The sequence below is a fragment of the Temnothorax longispinosus genome, chromosome 9 (genome assembly GCF_030848805.1).
Source record: "Temnothorax longispinosus isolate EJ_2023e chromosome 9, Tlon_JGU_v1, whole genome shotgun sequence".
In the NCBI taxonomy this organism is placed as follows: Eukaryota; Metazoa; Arthropoda; class Insecta; order Hymenoptera; family Formicidae; genus Temnothorax; species Temnothorax longispinosus.
In genome coordinates, this window is record NC_092366.1 from 10630273 (window position 1) to 10645560 (window position 15288).

A 15288-nucleotide genomic window follows, 5' to 3' on the forward strand; every position below is an offset into this window, starting at 1 on the left:
AATATATCAAATCTATTTTATTCATAAGGATTGGCGCGCATAACATGCTAGTAACACGCAAAAACCACTTACGGCATGTCTATTAAGTTAGCATGCCAACATGGGCACAATCATATGAAACGTACGGAGGATTTAGTACTCTTTATGTGCTAATTTATTGCTCTAATCCTGATTTTATTGCTCCTGCCGTTTAGCAAGAAGTGATTTTTATGCTAACTTTTAAGAAAATTAGAACGCCCATTAAAAAAAATAATAATAAAAATAAAGCACTTATACCATAATTTAGTACTAATTATGTGCTTTTAATATACACGAGTATAAATTTTGGTGCGCTACTTTTTACGCCGAAAACACCTCCAAAATGTGTGTCATACAAGAAAGAAGTGCCAAAAATAATAATAATTTCGAAAATTTATCGATTGCAACCTGTTTTATGATTTTATTGCTTGCAAAATACATATTGACCAATTTTATTGCTCCACTCTCATTTGCGGAAAACAACCCCTATGTTAGATATGTCTCTTTTGCTGTAAAACCAATCAGCAGAATTTCATGTAACTTTCTGCGAAACATCATGCACAGTCCTACAAAATATACTGCATGCTGACGATTTTTGTGCCACATCCCTTATACGCAAAAACAACCCTAAAGTGTGACCTCAAGAATAAAGTGCTTGTAAAAAACAGATAGCGAAATAATTCTTGTCTTAAAATGTTTATCGATTTATGTGCTCCCGAAATATGCACAATGAGATTTTCGTGCTCAGCCCCTTCGGCTGACAAACTGCTCCGAATCACCACCATGCTTACAAGAGTACCAGCCGAAGGGGATGAGCTCGAAAATCTCATATCGCATATTTCAAAAGCACATAAATTAAGGAACATTTTAAGATAAAGACCAATTTGCTATTTGTATTTTAACTGGTACTTTATTTTTATAAGTATGGTGCTGCTCACATTTGGGGAGGTTTGTCGACCGAAGGGAATGAGCACAAAAATTTCATTGTGCATATTTCGGGAGCACATAAATCGAGAAACATTTTAAAACAAAAACCAATTTGTTAACTGTATTTTAACTGGTACTTTACTCTTGTACGTATGGGGGGTTCACGTTCGGGTCGGCCGAAGGAAATGAGCACGAAAATCTCATTGCGCATATTTCGAAAGCACATAAATTAAGGAACATTTTAAGATAAAAACCAATTCGTTATCTGTATTTTAACTGGTACTTTATTCTTGTAAGTATGGTGGTGCTCACATTCGGGGAGGTTAGACGGCCGAAAGGGATGAGCACAAAAATCTCATTGTGTATATTTCGGGAGCACATAAATCGATAAACATTTTAAGACAAAAACCAATTCGCTATCTATATTTTAACTGGTACTTTACTCTTGTACGTATGGAGTGTTCACGTTCGGGTCGGCCGAAGGGGATGAGCACGAAAATTTCATTGTGCATATTTCGGGAGTACATAAATTGTGACATGACAAGGTCACGAATGACCCCTGTCCGGATGGTAGCACGGCCGAGGAAAGCGTCAGGGGTAGTGCCTTCACCCAAAAGGGGCGAGGCGTTTGCGTTTAGAATTAGATCTTAATTATATTTGCGAGACTTACAGGTTACGTGAGGTGGCGCTGAGCAGGTGGCCACTGAATTTTGTAACGACTGGGGTCGCACCGCGGGAATTGCAAGTGGAGGCTTTCTGCGGAAGGATGGCCGACGGGCGGGTCACGCTGGGGCTCACAGCTGATACAGCAGAGCGTCTCGCAGGGCGAGCGCTCAGCCCATAACGCCGAGTAACAGCCCGAGCACGGAAGATCCAGGAAGGGGGACGCCCTGACGAGATCCTCGCCGAGAAATAGTTTAGCTATCGCCCATGGGATTCTGCCATCGGTCGACGAGCCACGGCCCGGCCAGCCTGGTCGTCGATTTACCGATCTCAGAGTCGCGGCCTGGTCAGCCGGACTCAGAGTAGGTTCAAATTCACCGCCGGCGGGCGAGGCGCCGAGGGGCGCCGACAGGAGCGGAGGGCGCTCAGATTGGGTTGACCGGCGAGCGGGACTAGCAACTCCGGCGCGCAGGCGCGCGGGCCCAGCGTGGTCCCGCGTCCCGCCGCCGGGCCAGGACCCAGGATAGCGAGTAGTTGTGCGAGCTGTCGACGAGAGAGGTGCCATCCGAGACCATCGGCTGCCAAGCGTGCGAGAAAATTGTAAGGCCACTGCTCAAGCATCGTAAGCAAGTAAGATTGTCTCGACACCGAAGCTCTCCCGGGAATCGCGTTGTGTCGCGAGGGTTACATGTTGTTTCCGCTAATTAATACCGAGAGAAGTGCCACGGGAGGGCCCGGCCGAGAGTGTGAAACGTGGTTGCCCGTCTCGGGGACTCACGCGCGGCCGCTGACAGTCAACGTGTAATTAGAGTTAACGCGTAATTAGAGTCACGCGTGCGTACCGTTCCGTAGTGCGGGATCGGATAGCTGTGATCTTTGCGTATGGATACAGTGCCCGGAGATATTATTAGCATTCGGTTTGGACTGAAGATCGTGTGTATTTACCGTCCCGTAGTGTGAGATCGTGTAATTGCAATCTTCGTATAATAGTCATCGGGGATTATTGTTAATATTTGGTTCAGGCTCGAGATTATTGTGAAACGGCAAAATGCGCTTCGCGTAACTAAGTCGTTCTTGGCGAGGTGTCCTTCGCACGGGCCGGACATAGTATTATCGTGGAGCAGTAAAATACGTTTTGCGTAATCGCGTCTTGGCGTGCCGGGCACCTTTTGCGTTTAGTGTTGCGGACCTCGCGAGGTATCGGGCGTGATTGCAGATGCCATTCGCGGGGTTATTTCGGACTTGCGGGGTATTTTAGCGTATCGTGGAATATCACCGTGGTCGTTACAGTATTGTGAGCGAGGTAGCTTCGCGTAAAGGCGAACTATCATTCGCATTATTAGTCGTAATCAGACGTTTTTCGTTACCGTGAGATTTGTGGCGGGACGCATTACGCGGATTGTAATTCTTCGAGATATTTAATGCGGTCGTGGCGGTATTATTGTTACCCGTGAAACGACCCGTAATGGACTTTTCCTTATTAAATATTACGATAAATCTGAAGGAGAGTTCACTCCTCATCGATTTCGATGAAATTAGGCTCAATCGACGCGTTTTTGCTCAAAACGACCGAATCTGGCAGAAAAAAGCGTCGCTCTGCCCCGCGACGCGAGATATTAAACGATAAAGTTGACAGGAATCAGGTTATGATTCCTGTCATACCGACAAGATGTAGTAACACTGAACATGTCCCGCGGCCACATGCGCATGCTCCGTGCCCGCACGCGCAGCGAAATAGAAGTTGTGATTTTCGTTAAAGCAGGGTACACACACGTGTGTGTGCCCTGCTTTAAGCAGATATTTTGTATTTAACATGTTGTTAAATAATTTAAGTTGTAATTTTTGTTAAAGCAGGGCACACACACACTGCTTTAAGCTGATATTTTGTACGTAAATAGATATTGTGATATTTTGAATTCGCAAAAATTATTTAACATGTTGTTATTAATGTTTGATACACTCCGTTGCGAAATCTAACATATTTTAATATTTGTTGCATTAATAACATGTTTTATATATATATATATATATATATATATATATATATATATATTAGATATTTAAATACATTAATTTTATTTTCTTCAAATAGACGCTGTAGCTGTATACATAGCTGCGTCGAATTTGCCCGAATTCCTACAAAGTATAAAAAACATAATAATATTTATTTGATCATATAGTTATCAACTAAAATTAAAATAATTACCTCGTAATTTAAATAACGGAATCTATCCTTAATATTCCGTTTCCTCTCCTCTGTGTATGCGTTTTTTAACGTAAAACTTAAAATATCATGCAAAAAATTTTCAGAAATGTGATTTAAAATTGCAAAGATCATTCTATTATGATCCTTAAAATTTCTTTCCCAAAACATCTTTCGAATAAATTTTGGCCATGTCTTCGCATCGCCAACATCTTGTACCGTGAGCCACGGATTATTATTTATTTGCTCGACTGAATACGACATTAGTAGATTTGGAGGTTGTAAATAACGATCCGAAGTTGAGCGCGTTAGGGCCTAAGCAGAATGGCTGTTTTATAACCTTAAGGCAGTGTTTTATGCCTTAAGTCTTTGTCTTATGTAACGCACAATACTGTGTTAATGTTTCCTGTCTTGTGTAGTATACGTCGCGTATACTACACAAGACAGGAAACATTAACACAGTATTGTGCGTTACATAAGACAAAGACTAAGGCATAAAACACTGCCTTAAGGTTATAAGACAGCCATTCTGCTTAGGCCCTTAAGGTACGTCGCTGCGCATGTGACCACGGAGCATGCGCATGTGGCCGCGGGGCATGTTCAGTGTTGCTACATCTTGTCGGTATGACAGGAATCATAACCTGATTCCTGTCAACTTTACTCAGCGAGAAATGATCCATCGAACCGACGTTTATAATTGACGTCGAAATCATCGATCTTACATCTTATCGAAATAATGCTCGAAATTTGAAGCTTATTTCGATGTTTGTGCTATATGACATTTTTGAAATGAAACTTCTTTAGGCACGGTAGTGAGTTCGATTCGCGACACGAAAAAGTGTAACGGAAGTGAAACTTCTTTGGTACGGTAGTAAGTTTGATTGTACGACACGAAAAGTGTAACGAAAATTTGACCAATAGGCGTACGGCGTTGGCGAGACGGTTCTTCTTCTGGCACGGTAGTAAGTTCGATTATGCGACACGAAAAGTGTAACGAAAATTCGACCAGTAGGCGTACGAAATAAAACTTCTTTGGTACGGTAGTAAGTTCGATTGTGCGACACGGAAAGTGTAACGAAAATTCGACCAATAGGCGTACGAAATGAAACTTCTTTGGTACGGTAGTAAGTTCGATTATGCGACACGAAAAGTGTAACGAAAATTCGACTAATAGGCGTACGAAATGAAACTTCTTTGGTACGGTAGGTTCGATTGTGCGACACGAAAAAACGTCACGAAATAGTGTCACAAAAATTCGACCAACAGGCGTACAAAGTGAAACTCCTTTTGGATCGGTAAGTAAATTCAATTTTGTGACTCGAAAACGCGTCATGAAAATTCGATCAGGCGTACGGCACTGGCGAGACGGATATATTGAGAACTGTGTGTAACACTATATTTTCGAGTTGCGAGCGGCTTGGAGTGGCTAATTCCGTTGCATTGTTTTTGTATTAATTTCAGAAAAGTTATGCAAAACCTTGCCTTCAGAAGTTTCACTTTGTTGGGGTAGTTTGTAATACGCGCGCAGACAGAGTGTAGCGCGTAGGTCGTGCGTAGGTAGCGTGCGCGTAGCGAGCTTGTGATTGGATATACCGTGAGTGGCGTTGCAGTAAGCACGGGCACGTGACCACTTCTTGTAGGTTGTTGTACAGAAGAAGTTCGAACACGCTACAGCCCGCTCGAGGACACATTACAGTCCGATATTAAATATACGTAGTCATTATTACAAATACGGGCAGTGTTCAGTCATTTCTCCTGCCTCTATTCCTCCGCCCACGGCCTACATTCGGCCACATATACAATAAATTGGCGACGAGGATTGAAATTCTACGTCCGGGGAAGAGGTAGAACGTGCTGGAATACGATCGTGCACGTGCGGCAGCCATTAAAAGCCGGGTCGAGTTTTGTGCGGTCTCTATTTTCTGGTGCAAGTACAATGGCTACAGGGGATGCAGTCGTTATAAAAACAATTTCTACCACGTTGGAGATCGAACGTTTCGATCCAACGAAAGGACCGTGGACACCATGGATATTACAATTTGAAGGGGCCATGAAAATTTTCAATATAGAAAATGAAGCTCGTGTTCCATATCTTCTTCACTACGTTGGTTCAGCACCGTTTGCAGTTTTATACAACCGATTATCGCCCGATAATCCGTACGAGGCCCGGTATGACGTCATTAAGAAGACGTTACAAGAATTTTACGAGCCGAAACCACAACCAGTGGCAGAAAATTACAAATTAATGACCCGAAAGCAGCAGGAAGGCGAATCAATTATGGATTACGTCGCTGCGTTACAACAGTTATCGCTCAATTGTAAATTGGGAGACGCTCTGAAGATAGTTCTTAGGAACGTATTTGTGTGCGGAATTCGAAACAAACGAATCCAGAACAGACTGTTGGAAGTTCAGGATATTGGGGACATCACCTGGGAGAAGGCGATCCAATTGGCATCTACGATGGAAACCTCGGAAAAAGGGACAAAACAGATCCAGGGCGAGGAAGCTACAGCACTAGTCAGCACGGGTGCAACGAAGAAGAGGATTCCGCCATACCAAGATAAGACAAAGAAATTTTCAAATGCGAATTGTAAGAATAACGTTGCGAAAAAGGCCGTGCGTAATAAAAATATTACTTGTTACCGGTGCGGTAAAGATCATTTTGCGTCGGATTGTACGCTCGATAGAAATATTAAGTGTTTAGCGTGTGGAAAAGCAGAGCACTTAAAGAAAGTTTGTAAGTCGCGTTCGGACAGTTCGAAAGGTGTCGATGTTCTTAATATCGATCAATCTAAATTTCAGAAGAAAATGTACCAAGTGATTCGCGTTAATAACAAGAATGTTAAGTTCGAAATAGATAGTAGATCATGTGTGACATTAATGTCGGAATCGCAAGCGAGAAAATTGTTCAAAGGCGAAAGAATTTTTCAAACGGATATGAATTTAGTTACGTACACTAGAACGCCTATTCCATTGTTAGGATACATTAAAGTTAAAGTACGAAATGGTAAGACAATGCGAAGATTACAATTATACATCACGCAGGTTGATAGAGAACCAGTATTAGGGCGAGAGTGGATTTCTCAATTAAAGTCGGTAAATATCTTTCCTTCGATGAAACAGATCACAGAGTGTGATAATTCAGGAATACGGTCATTACTAAAAGATTTTCCGAACATTACGCATCCAACGGTAGATAAGATTTCAAATATTCAGGCGAGATTAAATCTAAAACCTGGGGTTAATCCGGTATTTCTCAAGGCGAGAACAGTTCCATTTCGTTTACGTGAAAAAGTTGAGAAAGAATTAGACAAGTTGGTTCAATTAGGTATACTAGAAAAAGTAGATTATGCAGATTGGGCGACACCGATCGTACCAGTTCTTAAGAAGAACAATGAAATTCGAATTTGCGGGGATTATAGTGTAACTCTTAACCCAAATTTGAATGTCGATATTCATCCTTTGCCAACGCCTGACGAATTATTTACTCAAATGGCGGGAGGTAGAATCTTTTCAAAAATTGATTTAACTCAAGCATATTTACAGTTAGAAGTCCGACCGGAGGACAGGGAATTACTTACATTAAATACACATAAAGGATTGTATCGTCCTACACGCCTTATGTTCGGTATTGCGTCAGCACCAGCAATTTGGCAACGTACGATAGAGTACATTTTAAAAGGAATTCGAGGAGTAGTAACTTTCTTGGACGACATACGTATTTCAAGTAGAAATTTAAAGGAACATTTGCGTACACTATGTTTAGTTTTCGAACGATTACATAAGTACAACATACGTATAAATGTTGCAAAGAGTGAATTCCTAATGAATGAGATACATTACTGCGGTTACGTTATAAATAAAGACGGGTTAAGTAAGGCTTCAGATAAAGTCGAGGCAATTTCGAAAATGCGCCAACCGTCAAATGTTTCTGAACTCCGTAGTTTCCTTGGGATGATACATTACTATGATCGATTCATTCCAAATTTAAGTTCAATTCTTCAACCCTTGAATAGATTATTACAGAAAAATGTTAAATACTATTGGTCCACAGAATGTGAAAAAAGTTTCCAAGCTGCGAAAGAAGCTTTTGCCAGTCCAAAATGTTTAGTTTATTTTGACTCTAGATTACCTATTACGTTAGCTACGGATGCTAGTGCATATGGGGTCGGTGCAGTTTTGTCACATGTTTATCCGGATGGCTCAGAGAGAGCAATACAGTACGCGTCACAGACATTGTCAAAAACGCAACAGTCATATTCACAAATTGACAAAGAGGCTTACGCGATTATTTATGGAGTTAAGAAATTTCATCAATATTTACAAGGTGCGAAATTTACACTAATTACGGATCACAAACCGTTAACACAGATATTTTCTCCTACGAAAGGTCTACCTTTTTATACAGCTTCGCGTATGCAACATTATGCATTGTTTTTACAAGGTTTCAATTACAATATTAAATACAGAAAGTCGGAACAACATGCAAATGCGGATTGTTTATCGAGATTACCAATTCCGCGAGATTCAAACGAATTTGAATGTGATACAATAGACGATTTTCAGAAAATTACTTTTGAGACATTACCGATTACAGCAGAACAAGTTGCGAAATGTACGATACAGGATAAAGAATTGTCCAAACTTCTTAATTTTCTTAAATCAGGTAAAGGTTATTTTAAGAATAACAAATATTTTACAGTTCCATTAGAGGAATTTACATTGTTAAACAGAGTTATATTTAGAAACCATAGAGTGGTAATTCCTTTTCAGTTGCGAAAGCAAATTCTTAGAGAATTGCATGAAGGTCATTTCGGTATAGTGCGTATGAAACATTTAGCACGAAGTTACGTATGGTGGAATAAAATCGACAAGGATATCGAAGAAATTTCAAAGAATTGCGTGAATTGTAATAGATTCAAGAATAATCCACCAAAGATAAACCATATATGGGAGCCAACGGAAACTCCATTTGAAAGAGTACATGCGGATTTTGCAGGTCCATTTTTAGGTCACAATTTTTTAATCTTAGTTGATGCGTTTACAAAGTGGCCAGAGATACATATTGTTAAAAACATTACATCGCAAACAACTATAAATATTTGTAGACAATATTTTTGTACTTACGGTTTACCCAGATATTTTGTTACGGATAATGGTAGAAGTTTTACTTCAAATGAATTTACGAATTTCCTAAAAGTTAATGGAATTATACACAAGCGTACAGCACCATTTAATCCAGCGACAAACGGACAAGCGGAACGTTATGTTCAAATATTAAAGAATGCATTAAAACGTATGCAGAGTACTTATACAAGTGTACATGTAGATTTACAGCGATTACTTTTACAATATCGAAATACACCACATGCGAGTACAGGAAAAACACCTTCAGAAATGTTATTTGCACGAAAAGTAAGAACACGTTTGAATTTATTACGACCATTCGAAAAGAAGTATCAAGCGCAGGATACACCAATTACTTTTACGGAGGGAGAAAGAGTGAGTGCGAGAAATTACAGCGGTATAGATAAATGGTTATTTGGTAAAATTTGCGAGCGATTAGGTACACTTCATTACAAAATACGGTTAGATGACGGACGCGAGTGGAAACGTCACGTTAATCAGTTAAGGAAAATAGGTGAGAATACTCCTAGTAGTCCAGAAGACTACATTACGTTAGATTACACTCCGCCAGAGAATGTGCGCGGAAATACAAATGATTGTGAGGAACGCGGAAGTTCCAGTGATACAAATGTACAGGATAGCTCAAGCGATAGTGATAGTTCTACATTAAGAAATAATTCGAATAGTGCAAATGTTACGATAAGAAATGCGAGTGAGAGTTCCGTTACAACTCCACCAGCACCTTCGTATTCTTCTTTGTCTCAGAGTGACAATTCCACATTATATTCGACTCCTACAAGTTTTTTCCAGGCCAGTACGCCAATACATACTCCTCCGTTAAAACCTCCACTGAAACCAGTTCCAGAAAGTCTTACTCCCAAGAGACCCTCACGAACAGTTAAGATTCCCGAACGTCTTAGGGATTGCGTAATGCCAAAGAGAATGAAGTAGCAGTAGAAGTATACTTTGTTAAGTGAGGGGAGTGTTGGGGTAGTTTGTAATACGCGCGCAGACAGAGTGTAGCGCGTAGGTCGTGCGTAGGTAGCGTGCGCGTAGCGAGCTTGTGATTGGATATACCGTGAGTGGCGTTGCAGTAAGCACGGGCACGTGACCACTTCTTGTCGGTTGTTGTACAGAAGAAGTTCGAACACGCTACAGCCCGCTCGAGGACACATTACAGTCCGATATTAAATATACGTAGTTATTATTACAAGTACGGGCAGTGTTCAGTCATTTCTCCTGCCTCTATTCCTCCGCCCACGGCCTACATTCGGCCACATATACAATACACTTCTTTCGCGCGTGGCGACCACGCGTTCATTTTTTTAAAAGAAGAGATTATTTGTGACATACATTTATCGCGCCAGAGTGTAAACAGGCAAATTATATATTTTCTGTTAAGACATCAATATTTCATCATTTTGATATCGATTTGAAGCTAGTTTGATTTGCCTGTCAAATATATAATAACATTGCCATTATATAGAATGTGTTCGAGATTCCGTTAACGTTGCGCCGTCCGATCAGATGGCAGCATCGATCGGGTATCGACTCCCGATCACCGCGGCAGCTCGCGCCCGCACGGGCGCGCTCATCGCCGCGCCAACGTCTTCCTCGCGATATTCAGAGTCGTAAAAATGGCCGCGCAGTGATCAGACGCACGACGTGTGCTCTGTGCATTTTCGATTGTGACTACACATTGAAGTGCCCACCGCAGTGATTTCAACAGCTGCCGAGATACTGCATTAACATGTAAAGCGACCGCTCATTCAGCTCTACTCGGGTACATCAACACGACGACTCAGGCTCACATGTGCGCGAGTGCCGACCGCCACGTGTCTCACCGGCTCACGGGCGATTCATCGAAGAGGACGGCAATTAATATAATTGCCTCTCATGTACACGGACTCTATATACATCTCATTTTGCTCACCGCTCATTACTCTCAGGTCAGATTGTATCAATTTTGACGCATTAAAGACGCATTAAAGACGGCTCAGACTGTGGTCTGAGTTACACAAAAATAAAGTGAATATTTAGTTAACACCTTCCACGCGCGTCCTTCTCATCCCGTTTCCATCGCCGGGATTAATCAGCGATTTCGCGAACATTTGGTCCTTCGAGCCGGATGCGTGGAACTTAAAGTGTAACTCAGACACAGATCATGTGAACAGAGCATGCCTTTCACGACATGCCACGTGGACATTATCGCGCGCTTCCGCGAGTGAAGGACAGACATTTCACGCGCGCTCGCGAGTGTTACAAAAACATCACGCGCTCCCGCGAGTGTAAATAGACATTTTCACGTGCTCAATACATGACATTGTAGACTCTCGATTCGCATAGTGTTTTTCTCACGCGTCTCTCGAACGTTCTCGGTTCGTGCAGCATTTCTTACACGTGTCTCGACACTCTCAGGTATTTCATCGTGCGCAGCTCAGGGACGGCTCAACATGACGGAACCCGCAAGGGTACGGGCGGTACGGAGATCACGACGCCGCTGCTCGAGGTACCACCGGCTCGCACATCGGAACGCCAAGCCTCACCCGTGCGCTTGTCCACGGAGCTCATCCTAAATGAACCGCCTGGCGACGCCGCGACGGTGCGGAATATTGGCGACACGCTGCCAACTTGTGCAGAGGACATGCCGTTAGAGGAGGTCATCCAAATCTCAATGCAGCTCGAAGAGGCGAACAAGGCGTTTCTCAAGGAGCATGCATATCTTGAAGCTTCACAGCCGTCGGCGCTCATTCAACAGCAAAGCGCACGTTGACAGCTCAGCATGTGGCAGCTCAACCGGCCTGCACGGCAGCATCTAATTTACCCGTGCGATTGTTGCAACGGCACTCACTTCATTGTGATGTGCACGTAATTTAGGGACCTTTCAACAGGCGATCGACAAAAATTAGTCATACCACGGAAGCTTTGGTTCAAATGCCTCGGCCGCCACGACGACCGCTCATGTAAAGGCTCACGGGGGTGCAAGAAGTGCACCAACCGACACGATGCTGCATGAGGCTCACCAGTCGAACTCATCAGCGAAGCCGATCACCAGCTCAGCTGCGTCAGCTCAATAGGAAGATGGTGCAATCGTCGCTCACTCATCTTTGGCCCGCTCATTACACTCAACATTACTCGCTACGGCCCTGGCTCAGATCAGCTCATCTGTTCATACTCAATGCGTATGGCCTCTCATTGTTTCAGGTTCAGAACTTACCTTTGTTTCAGAATCTCTCGTTCGCCAGCTCAACATCACTCGTCATCGTTCCGTCATTCATTACCGGAATTGGTGGCGAAGAAAGCGACGCAAACTCGAGGAGTTGAATGCTTACGCTCCGCTCACCTCACTCAAGATCAGACGTCATTATTCAAGCACATTCTGCAGACGTTAACAAACATCCTGCCATCCTTCAACGCTGCACCACAGGAATGGCCACATCTCACCAAGCTGACCTTGGCTGATCCAGATTTCCTAACACCACGGCCAGTGGATATCATCATTGGAGCTGACTCATATGGGCAGATCATCAAGCCCAACATCATCAAACGAGATACATTGATGCCAATTGCGCAGCTCTCGTCGGATAGCTCGTTCTCGGACCTGTTAATACATCATCATCGGCAATTGCCACCGTGCATCATGCCTCTGTTCGGGAGGGAGAAGATGCTCTTGACGACTTGCTGGCGAAATCTGGACACAAGAAGAAGTGCCTGCGATTAACAATCTTGATCTTACTCCTGACGAGCAAAGATGTGAAGAACATTTCAAGAGTACTGTTTCACGGGATTCAACAGGTCGATACACAGGTCGACTTCCACTAAAATCATCACTTGATACTCTTGGCGATTCGTATCTCACGGCGCATCGATATTTGAAAAGTTTACAAAGAAGACTCTCACGAGATGACAACTATTGACGTCTGTATCATCAGTTTATGACAGAATATCGAGAGCTCAATCACACGAAGAAGGCTTCACCCGTTTCCAGTCGGCACACACAACATTATTTGCCACATCACGGAGTACTCAGACCAGACAGTGCAACCACAACATTACGCGTGGTATTTGATGGCTCGAATGCATCTGCATCACAGCACCTAGACATCAGATGTTTTGCTCTGGATTCGACAACTTCGACACTTAGTTGCCACTGACATCACCAAAGGGTATAGGCAGATCAACGTGCATGAAGATGACTGAAATTTACAATGGACTCGCTGGATAGATGAACAACTCAATGAAGTGCCATATCATCTAACAACGGTCGATATGTTGATGACAATTCTGGAGGCGCCGACACCGTTCAGCAGGTAGTAGAATCAATACTGCTCAACGGACTTGTGCATGGCGGGCGGCTTCCCATTAGCAAGGTGGCACGCGACTCATCAAGACGTACTCACTGCGGTTCAAGCAGAAAGAGACCAGGGCTCACAAATTACATTTGACGATTGCGTAACCAAAAGACTCGGATTACGATGGCTTCCTCAAGAAGATTCATTCACATTCTCAACAAGGATCTCGTCGCACACCGATCACCTCACCAAACACCTCGCTTGGTCTGAAGTGGCTCAGATACTCGATCCACTGGGCTTTGTATCACCAGTGGTGATCAAGGCGAAGATGCTCTTGCAGGAGCTTTGGCTACATGAAGCTCCAATGGGATGAACCACTGCCATCCCAGCGCTCATCACGGTGGCTCATTATCAGAAAAGAACTCACAAGCTTACAAGCTCTCAATACCTCGGTGGTACATCCAAGGTAGCACCTCTCAAACCACATGGAGTACCTCGTCAGTGGAATTTCACGGCTTTTCTGATACTTCTCAACTGGCAATGGCTGCAGTCGTATTTATCACCGTCCACGGCTCAAATGGCGCCACGATTTCATTGGTGTGCTCCAAAACGAAGGTAGCACCACTCAAACAGCTCACCATCCCGAAACTTGAACTCACCGCAGCATTGCTGCTCTCAAGACTCATGCAATACGTTCAAGCCACCTTGAAGTTGAACGTCACAGCAACTCACCTGTGGACGGACTCTGTTGTGACACTCACGTGGATCAAATCTCATGCATCGCGCTGGAAGGATTTCGTGAGAAATTGGGTCTCTCAAATTCAAGAGCTCACTGCGAACGCACATTGGAAATACGTACCAGGTACGTCCAACCCAGCCGATTGCGCCTCACGAGGATTAAATACTGCTCAACTCCAAAGTCACTCATTATGGTGGACGGGACCACCGTGGATACTCACCCCTGAAGCTTGGCCATCTCAACCCGCGCTTTCGGACGAGTTGAGCGAGCATGAGGCTCGTCCTGGCATTGCGCTACATGCGGCCGCATCTCAACCGGACTATCACTGGGACCTGATATATAGGTACTCAACTCTCAACAAGTTATTGAAAATAACAGCTCTTTGTTTCAGATTCATATCGCTTCTGGGAAAGCGCCGACGCAGGCCACTCGACTTGCACTCAGCTTTGGAGGAGGCCAGATTCTTCTGGATTAAGGCTACTCAAGCGGCATACTTCACGCACGAGATCAAGATGCTCACGGCCAACTCGAGACTACCAACTGCTCACGCCTTCAGTCGATTGACTGCGTACACAGACGCTCAAGGACTCATCCGAGTTGGCGGCCGTCTCAATCAACCAACATTGGATCAAGACAACAAACATCAGGCGATGTTACCTCGCCACTCACGCTTCTCAACCTTAATCATCGCTCACGCCCATTTGCGCACCCTGACTGGAGGAACACCGCTGACATTGGCTCATGTCAGGCAACATTACTGGATCATCGGCGGACGGGCTCCGGTGAAGTCTTGTATTTTTCGGTGTGTCGTGTGTGCTCGGCAGGGGGGGATCCGTGCTCATCAACTGATGGGCCAACTACCTCTCTCTCGGGTTACGCCGTCACGTCCGTTTACTCATACAGGAGTTGACTATGCCGGACCGCTCACTATCAAAACATGGAAGGGACGAGGTGTGAAAATATACAAGGAAGGGATCTGTGTTCGTCTGCTTCTCCACCTCCGCAATTCACCTCGAAGTAGTCAGTGACTACCCATCAGAAGGATTCATAGCAGCCTTCCGAAGATTCTCAGCTAGAAGGGGAATTGCTCAGACCATGTATTCAGACTGCGGGACAACATGCATTGGAGCAGACGCCGCGCTCAAGAAAATGGTCATCCAGGGCTCTCAAGAACATCACGGATTGCTAAAGTTTTACAACTTAATGACACAGGATGGGAGTTCAGCCCACCAGGCGCTCTACACATGGGGGGCAAATGGGAGGCGGTAGTAAAGTCTGAAGTTTCATCTGAGACGGACTATCGGGGAGACTCTACTCA

The 15288-nt window shown here is 43.9% G+C and overlaps 1 protein-coding gene across 1 annotated transcript in view; it reads right to left on the reverse strand.

Moving 5' to 3' along the window:
- LOC139819259 (uncharacterized) overlaps positions 1-15288 on the reverse strand; it is a 255776-nt gene that overhangs the window by 192003 nt on the left and 48485 nt on the right. The gene's annotated exons all lie outside the window — the stretch shown is intronic.